We start from the raw sequence: 9,242 nt of genomic DNA, 5'->3' as shown, positions 1-9,242 counted from the left end.
AAAGAAAGAAAGAAAGAAAGAAAGAAAGAAAGAAAGAAAGAAAGAAAAAGCTATCCCACTGATACCCTGAATTGCTGGAAAGGGCAGTATCAGAAACTGCAATTTTTGAGCAAAGCAATCCTGTGCCTCAAAAGTCCTCTCTCTCAGACCTGTCACATAACAGTTATATTGGAAGCATGGTATGTATTTACTGATCTAAGCAGCTCTAAACATGGTTTCCCTCTGGCCAAGTCACCTTGAGCAGAACTACAACAGATGCAGAACAAAAGTGAGTAAATCCTCCTGTTCCCTGTGTGTGTAAACACCAAATCCATGTTGCCCTCATCTTTATGTCATCACTTTTTCTCTGTTTAATGGATATGAAATTATGTGTTGTTACTGGCCAGTAACTCTGAGCAAACAGAAGGGTAAGTCCTTTTTACATTATTTTGGATCTTTTTAAATATAATGGGTTCAAAATGTTGACTTGAACTCATAAAATATTCACAGCTGAGAGCAGAGGTGAGAAATGTTCATGGTGATTATTATTAATAGCTTCTGGTCATCCGCGCTATAGCTTGTCTGTGCAGATCTCGTAATATATCTGCAATAGGAGTGCCCTCTCTGGGCAAAAGAGAAAGCTCTCGGCACACGTCTGAGAGATAGGGATCTGGCTGCATTTCCTCACCCTGTCTGGCTCAAAGCTCTCACTGCAACGCTCAGCAGCACATCCCCTCTGGCCCCTTCATTCCCAGCTCTCTTGCCAGCTGAGGCTCTCAGAAAAGCGGTGTCCCCGGCCCTCAGCACCACACGCACTTCCTGACGCGAGCTCTCCCCTGCCAGGGCTGAGCATGAGTCAGTTGGAACCGATCACTGCCTTGTGCAAAGCTCAGGTTGGGCAATAGCAGCCGTATGATGAAGCAGATTCCTCCCAGGTTGCTCCGTTTCCAGTGGCTTCTGACTAACCTCCCCCGGCCCTGCCAGGCGTTGGCAGGGCAACCCGCTGGGAGGGGATGGCTGTGTTTGCTCCTGCCTTGGGTGGGGGTGAGAGGAAGCAGAGCAGGCAGCTGGAGTGTACTTGGCTGGGCCCACCCAAGAGTGCCTGAGACCAGGGGAACAGGCTTGTCTTCTGCCTGATGTCTGAATTACCCAGCAGGAGAAGCCTGGAGTGCCAAGGATATCCTCAGGACCTTGGTCTGAGGTCAGGTTCCCACATCACATCTGCTCCTGTGCTAAATAGTTAGAGGCCCCCTAAAAATCCCTCAGGCTGAGCAGAGGCAATCTGAAGACTCAACACAGGGACATTGAAGCTCCTGGCCAGGTACAAAGTGCTGGAGCCTGTCCACACCGTGGCTTCCCTGACCTTGCTGCGCTTACATGGAGAACCACGTTGGCCAATCCAGAAGCAGTCCCACAGATTCTTATACAGGCAAGAAACATGGGCTAACAAAGACACTTAATCCTGGTCTGAGGGCTATTTCAACCCAGAAGAGGTGACCCATGAGCCCCTGTTGTGGTTTGTTCAGTTTGCCAAACCCTGCCTACACATGGTGCTGCCTGGGTGTTTTACCAGCGGGAGAGGGAAATGGGAAATGCCCAGTGGGGCTGCTGGTTTCTGTAGGAATATAAGAAGCCAGATTATTTAAAAATAAATAAATAAATAAATAAATAAATAAATAAATAGTTTTATATTTTACTTCAATTAAATAATTCTCTCTGTTTTAGAGAAAGGACTGGAGATGTGCCAGTGTAATGTATCACTACAAATGAACTCTGTCCATTCCTGTGCCTTGGTGAGCTTGGTTGCTGATTTGCATTTACCGAAACACCGACCAGCTGCTGAGGGGGTTGATCAGCCACCCAGAAGATGATGAAACAAATGACAGTGGAGGAAATGGAGATTCCCAGTAGCAGACATGAGATAAGGACTCAGGACACATCGCAGCCTTGCACTCCTTGCTATGGCTGGCTCGAGCAGCCCACACAGCCACTAGGTCACTTGGGGAAGACCGACTCCTGGAAGGGAGAAGATAAAGAAAGAGGCACGGACAAATCATCCAAGATTAATGACGGAAAAAATGAAAGGATTTGTAAAATGAAATCTTCACCGTGCCAGAATCATTATTAATCTACTACAACTCCCTATGACTAAGAGCTGTTAAACTTCATTGGTGTTTGTAAATGCAGAAATCCATTGCACAGGAAAAAAATGGCCAAGGATATGCAAAGGGCGTTAGCTGTAGTAGTCATTTTTCATTCATGTTTTCATCTATTTTTACAAAAATGCTTATCACCTTGTCTCTATAACTTTTTCTAACCTCCTCTACTTTTATTTATTTATTTGTTTTAACCTTTCAGTGTTTTTGACTGCCCATGCCAGTTTCTATGAAATAAATCACAAAGATAAAGAGGTGTCAAAAATATTAAGATATTGTGAGCACTGGTTAAAAAAAAAAAAAAAAATGTGGCTAATAAATGTCAAAATAATTTCCCTTACTGAAGCAAATACTGGCACAGTTCTTCATAGACACCATAGCAGCAAATTTTGTCAGGAAACAAGTCTTGATGGTGACAGCATCTCTTGCTTTAATACAAGATGATATTATAGTAATTTATGATAACCTTTTTGCAATTCTTTCTCTTCAGGATCCCCTCCACAAGTCATCTAATGTAGCACCTTTGCCTTTCATTGTTTTGTACAGTACATCATTATTTGAGCAAAATGAGTCTGACTTATATGTGCAAAGTAAGTCTAACAGTGAGGTTTCCCATTTTTTCAGGCATAAATGGAGACCATAGGGATAAGACAAGGATCAATGTTGTTGTTTTTTTTTGTTTTTGTTTTTTTCCTCATGGGGATGATAGGCACCACCAGACCGATTATACACCACATACTCCCAACTCAGGTGTTCCCAGCAGCTCTCAGCTGAAATACCACCCTACTTTTGAGTGCAGAGCTGGCACTGTATTCTGTGGCTGTACAGGGCTACCAAAGCACCAGCATGTGGCAAATCACAAAATCACAGAATGGCTGAGAGGGACCTCTGAAGTCCAACCCTCCTGCTCAAGGACAGACACCCAGAGCAGGGTGCCCAGGTCCATGTCCAGGTGGCTTTTAAAGATCTCCAAGGGAGACTCCACAACCTCTCTGGGCAATCTCTTTCAGTGCTCGGCCACACACACAGTACAGAAGTGTTTTCTGATACTCCAGCGGAACCTCTGGTGTCCCATTTTGTGCCCATTGCCTCTTGTCCTGGCACTAGGTACCACTGAAAACAGTCTGCCTCCATCTTCTTTGCACCCTCCCTTCAGGTATTTTTAGGCATTGATAAGGTTCCCCTGGGCTTTCTCTTCTCTAGGTTGAACAATCCCAAGACTTTGCTCATAGGAGAGGCATTCTATTTCCTTCACCATTTTTGAGTGAAGGAAACATTGAACTCTCTCCAGCATGTCCATGTCTCTCTTCTACTGGGGAGACAAGAAGAGGCCACAGTACTCCAGGTCTGGCTTTACCAGTTCTGAGCAGAGGGGAAGGATCACCTCCCTTGACCAGCTGGCAACACTTTGCCTAATGCAGCCCAGGATACTGTTGGCATTCACTCTGGGAAGGACATATCGCTGTCTCATGTTCAACTTGGTGTCCACCAGGACCTCCAGGTCTTTTTCTGGAAAGCCACTTTCCAGGTGCTCCTTTGCAATGTTGGGTTTGTGATGGACAAGGAGCTAAAGCCCAAGAATAGGGAAAAATCTGAAAAGCCTCTCTGACATATCAGACTCCCAGGTATGAATTATCATCACTCCAAGTCTCCTTAGCTTATGGGTGCACCAGCAAACTCCTTTTGAACATGAAGGTGAAGGCTTCTCATTTCTTTGCTGCATCCTATAGGAAATATCTAAATGCCTCCTTTTCTTCAAGCTTACATTAAGCTTACAATGTTTGTCTGAAACAGGATTAAGAGGTACAAATCCACCTGTTGGTAAGTAAATATTGCCAGATCACTGAAATACATAGTCCCTTTTTTCTTTCTCCACCCATAACAGAGAACAATCTGAAAGGCAGGATATAACATAAAGGAGGCTCTGAGGAGGAGGATTTGAGGTTTTGTTTTTCCATGGTTCCATTCTAAAAACAATAAATAAACCTCAGGAAGAGGTGAGGTGGCACCCCATTATTGTGGTCTGGGTGTGAAAATAATATTGTTACACAGTGCTATGGAGATATCCTCAACTGGGGCCTGGAGCTGGCCTTGAGAAGGAAAAGCCTCCTCTGGAATGGTTCTGTACTCACTCTAGCTTGTAAACTCTTCCCAAGTGTAGTTCTGCTTTTCCCATGATTTCTCTGTTTCTCTGCCTTCACTTGGGAAGGGTCTCCTTCCAACTGGGAGTACAACTTACACAGATTAAGAAAAAAACTGACCTTCAAGGGACTGCAGCACATTGCCATAATGCCGTCATAGCATGGCTTAGCCCCATCTATGTAGGGAAGATCAAACAGTGTCCTGCAGAGTCGGGATGCTATTGCATTACAACATGATTCTTCCCCTTGACAGATTTGGCAAAAAGTCAGCAAAATGGGTCTGCTTGGAGTGAATGAACTTGGAGTTACAGACAGAAGTTAGAGATTTATTCTACTGAAGTTGTTTTAATCTCCAACTTACATCAGAAATCAAATCAAGACACTACCCCTCAGTATTACCCAGACATCTGCAAACCAAGAGTATGAACTTTGTACCTTGTATGTCATCACTGTAGTTAAACATCTTGCATTTTTCTCTCAAAAATGTGTTCGACGAGTACATTAGTCATTAAAAATAATTAATATTAGTTAATATTAATCTGCAGAAAATGTGGGGAGAAAACTCCTTTGGGAACACCCCTAAATGACCATACATGTTATCAAGAAACCACGTTATGCTCTCATTTTCCATTTAGCTGCCCATTCAAATATGGCTTAAAAGAAAGTTGCTTAGATCATTTTGGTGGCACTTCACTGACAAGATGTTTTAAAGATGGGGAAGAACAGAGTAACAACCTGAAGCACCAAGCAATGCCACAAAATCCAGAAATTTTGTGAAGAGATTTTATCTGTCCTTCTTCATACCTCAATACCCTTGAGTTTGCCTTTGAAGACATGAATATATTTATTATACCTTGTATTTATTATACCTATTATACCTATTATACCTATTCAAGGTGAATCCACAAACACTGTGGGTAGGAGGGGAGAATGAGACAAATGAACCTAATAGGGCTTGGTGAACCTAGCAGGACTAGCAGAGGACTAAGGCCCCTTCCTTATCTGTGTTCAAAGACTGTGTTCTGGAATTTGCCAAATGTTTGGTGCACGTATGTAGGACTGAATACAATTGAACTTATGCTGCATACACAGCCACCACAACTGAGAAAAGTCATAGCATATGCTTAGCTCAAACCCACTGACAGAAAAAAAAGTGCTAAAGGATTTATACAAATATATAGTTTAGTGGGGTCTGAGCAAGTGCATATGATTGTGTCAAGAGATGGGATGCAAAACCATAAACTGGTGCATCTCAGGTAATATACATAATATATTGCAAAGTCTCTGTTTACCATAGTAAATAACGTGAATTAGAGTCCGTCCACTGGCCCTGAAGGGCCACGTTATGGTTTGTGTTCACAAAACTGAAATTTCTTCTGGGAGAACAAATGATGGCTGTGTTCAGCCTGCCTACTGGAAATATTTCCTGACTGTGCATACACTGTGCATACACCATAGCCTGGGAAAGCACTAGCTAGCACAGGCCAGAACCATGCCAGAGAGGATGCTAACAGTGAACTTAAAGCAAGGCCTACTATGGGACCAGGCTGGAGCCTGCAGCTGGTCTGCCAGGTTTGGTATGGTAGGCATAGCCTCATGTGCTCTCAGATGAGCATATTCAAAAAGAAAAAAAAATCACTTTTTATTAACTACAATGTTCTTTTAAGAGTCAGTCCACAACACAGCACAACAGATCACAATTACCCTCTTTAAGAAGCTGCCATTCTCCACTGATGATGGAAAAAGCTTGGAAAAAAAATGGCCTGCCTGGACTGCTTTCAGCCATGTGGAGGATCAGATAGTGGGACAGCACGCCGCCCGTGGTGGGGACAGCAGGGCAGCCAGGCTAACAGCTCTCCATGATGGCTGAAGGGGAAGTTCATTACACTGGAATGGGCAGCCCAGCGAAGTGGTGGAGCCCCCATCCCTGGAGGTATTCAAGAGACTTATAGATGTAGAAAGTAGAAAGACTTTTACCCGCTGCAGCCCAAGCAGTCATCACCACTCAGATTTCAAAAAGCACCAGCAGGACAAACTGAAGTCTGCATCAGGGCATGTTAGTGTTGCCAAATCTCTGCTGATTCACTACTAGTTCTGATATGTCACCTGCTTCTGTGAACACATTCAAGGAAAGACCCCCTCATTATCTGGGCTTTGGTCTGACAACAGCCATGAAAGAGCAGAGTCTTTGAAATCTGCCCTCATAACCAGAACTGAAAACAACATTTTCAGTAAAAAGATTATGAGAGCAAGTTGAATCAGCAGGCTCTGCCTCCTGTCATCACTCAGAGGTTTGCTTTGTTATTAGCATGTACACTCAAACGCACTTTTGCAAAAGGTCTGTGACATGCCTTCTAATCATGGAGGAAAGGAAGAAAACTATTTGGCTTGTGTTTGGCTATGACCAGGTCTTGCCTTCTTTGTGTTCAAGCTGTTGGGGATCATTAGGACTTTCTGATATTTATTATTTATAAGCAGGCTTTCTCCATTCAGGTTCATTTCCTGCTCCTCAATGCAACACTACTGGACACTTTCACACACTCCAGATGCATTGCATAACACCAGGCCAAAACAAATAGCCCAAACAGCTCAGCAGCCGTACACAGCATCCCAGCCTCCTACCCAGGCCACGAGCTGAAAAGACCCATGAAGGCCAGAGAACTCCCCAGAGTGAGAACTGCACTCTTACCAATTATTTTTAGTGTAGTCAAATAAGACATGTTGGTGTAGGCAAGTGAGGTGGGCCCATCCTGAGGTCTGTACCCTTTCTTGACAAGGTGTGCAGGTCACAAGCATATCGTGCAGCCACAGTGCTCAGAAGCCAGCAGGGAGGTGCACAGCAGCCCACAGGTGTTAGGTTTACTACTGATTTTCAGCTATTTTTGATTTAAAATACATCAATTTAATTCAGAGCTATAGGTTCAACATGGTACTTCCTGATAGAGACACAGGAGATACGTGTGCTTTCATATCTGGGAAATTTTTGTACAACACAGGCAGAAAATAGGCCTCTAATATGTTTGGGTGCTTGAAGGCATGTCTTCTGGGGCAGCTGTCCACAGATGCTTGCAGGTGGTGGGTGACCCATCCTTCACTGAGCTGGTGACAGTAGGGAAAGGGTGTCAATTTAATAGCATTCACCTTCCTACCACCAAAATAGAAAATGAGTTATGTTCTCAGGAAGTTAGCAAGAAGCCATGTAATGATTGAGGTTAAAATGGAAAGTTTGGGTTAATTGGTTGGTATGTACCAGCAACAGACAAAAGACCAACCTAAGAAAAAATAGAAGGGGTGTTCTGAACCCCTGCCTAAATCTCATACGGTCCAAGAAAGTCTCACTCATTTTTTATTTCAGTCAATGAAAATTTCATTTCAATTAAAACTGAAACTAAATGAAAATTGAAGCTTCATTTCAATGAAAACTTTATTTCATCCAATTAAGCACCTTTTAGGGTCCAGATCCCTGTGTCTTAGTTCCCATCTAGCAGCTGAGGAGGACTGCAGTGCCCCAGTTGGCAGCACTGTTGGGAGTACAATCCCAAACACCATGTTGTTGGAGGTCAGGATGGTATTCCAGGCTGGCTGAGCCCAGAGGCATGGTTTCAATGCCCTGCAAGTCAGCAGAGCAATTAATAAAGGCAAAGCAATTAATAAAGGCCACCACCTCCAAGCAGCCATGGGGGCTTCAAAAAACACAGTAAGGGTGGACTATTCTGTCCAGTTTCTCCATCTGAAGGCATCTGAGAATGTGCAAGAGTATTTCTCCATTCAGTGAGCAGCCTGGTGGGTGTGAGAGCCCCAGCTTCCTCCCAGTTGAAGAGCTGGTCCTCTTCCGGGAAGGTCTCTCATACTTGTCAGGCTCTCATACTTGTCAGGACCAGTGCAGCCACGAGCTTGGTAGTGGTGAAATAGCATGGAAGAACATGTGGCAACCTTGAGCTGACCGGTTCTGGTCAGTTTAGTTTACTAGTACAGTCATTGTTTGTAGGTCTATATTTCAATTACATGTTCTCTTTGTTTTATGTGATGCTATCTTTGGATCCTACATGGAATATAATACTGCTATTTAAAAATAACTTCAAGTCTTTCTAAATTGGGCTCTCCTACTGTCACAGTAGACTATAGGCATGCGATTAAGTAATTTCTCTTAAATTAGACATCACAAAAGAAACCTCTAGCTGACCCACTTTTACTTTTGCTCCATGCTGGCTACACATTAAAACTCTTTACTTCAAACCATCCTGAACAGCATTTTTGCTGACAGTCACAACCCATTCTAGCCAAGAGTTCAGAACACATCCAAAAGTGCATGACTTATTCCTAGTCTGAACCTGTCTGCTATTAACTTCCAACTGTTGGTTTGAGTTATGGATTTCTCTGCTATACGAAAGAGAAACTGATGGGAAGTTTCAGTTTTGCATGAGTGATTTCATTTTAAAGACTAGTGGTTTTCTCCAGATCCTGTCAAATCTCACTTATAAATAATCTTGGATTTAAATGCCCAGAACACTGGTAACCTCTAAAATAGTTCTGTATATAGTAAAAGCAACCACAGCGTTCTAGGTCTTTCTGCACCCAGTCTTTGTGAGCCTCAAAAATTGCCCATGACATTTATATTAAAATCTGCATGTGGATTTTCAACTGCCATAAAATCATAACAGAGCATGATATCAGTCTTTGTAACTTTCCCACTTCCAGCAGAATCTCCTACACATGGAAATAGATGTGGAACATACCCGAGATGTCAGTCCAGTTGTTCGTAGTTTTGTGGAGTTTAGGGACAGAATTAACTGCTAGATCACTTAGCCTGACAACCCTGTTATGGAAATTCATTCAGATATTCTTGTACTGGGTCCAATAAATTGTGCTGAAATAAAGTGTAGCTCCAAAATGGCATCCAGAGGATTTCAAAACATAGGAATCCACCCCTCCCCTTCATCACTCCGGCAACTGTTAAAAGAAAGCC

This window comes from Oxyura jamaicensis, chromosome 2 (assembly GCF_011077185.1).
Source record: "Oxyura jamaicensis isolate SHBP4307 breed ruddy duck chromosome 2, BPBGC_Ojam_1.0, whole genome shotgun sequence".
NCBI lineage: Eukaryota > Metazoa > Chordata > Aves > Anseriformes > Anatidae > Oxyura > Oxyura jamaicensis.
This window is presented reverse-complemented; position numbering follows the sequence as displayed.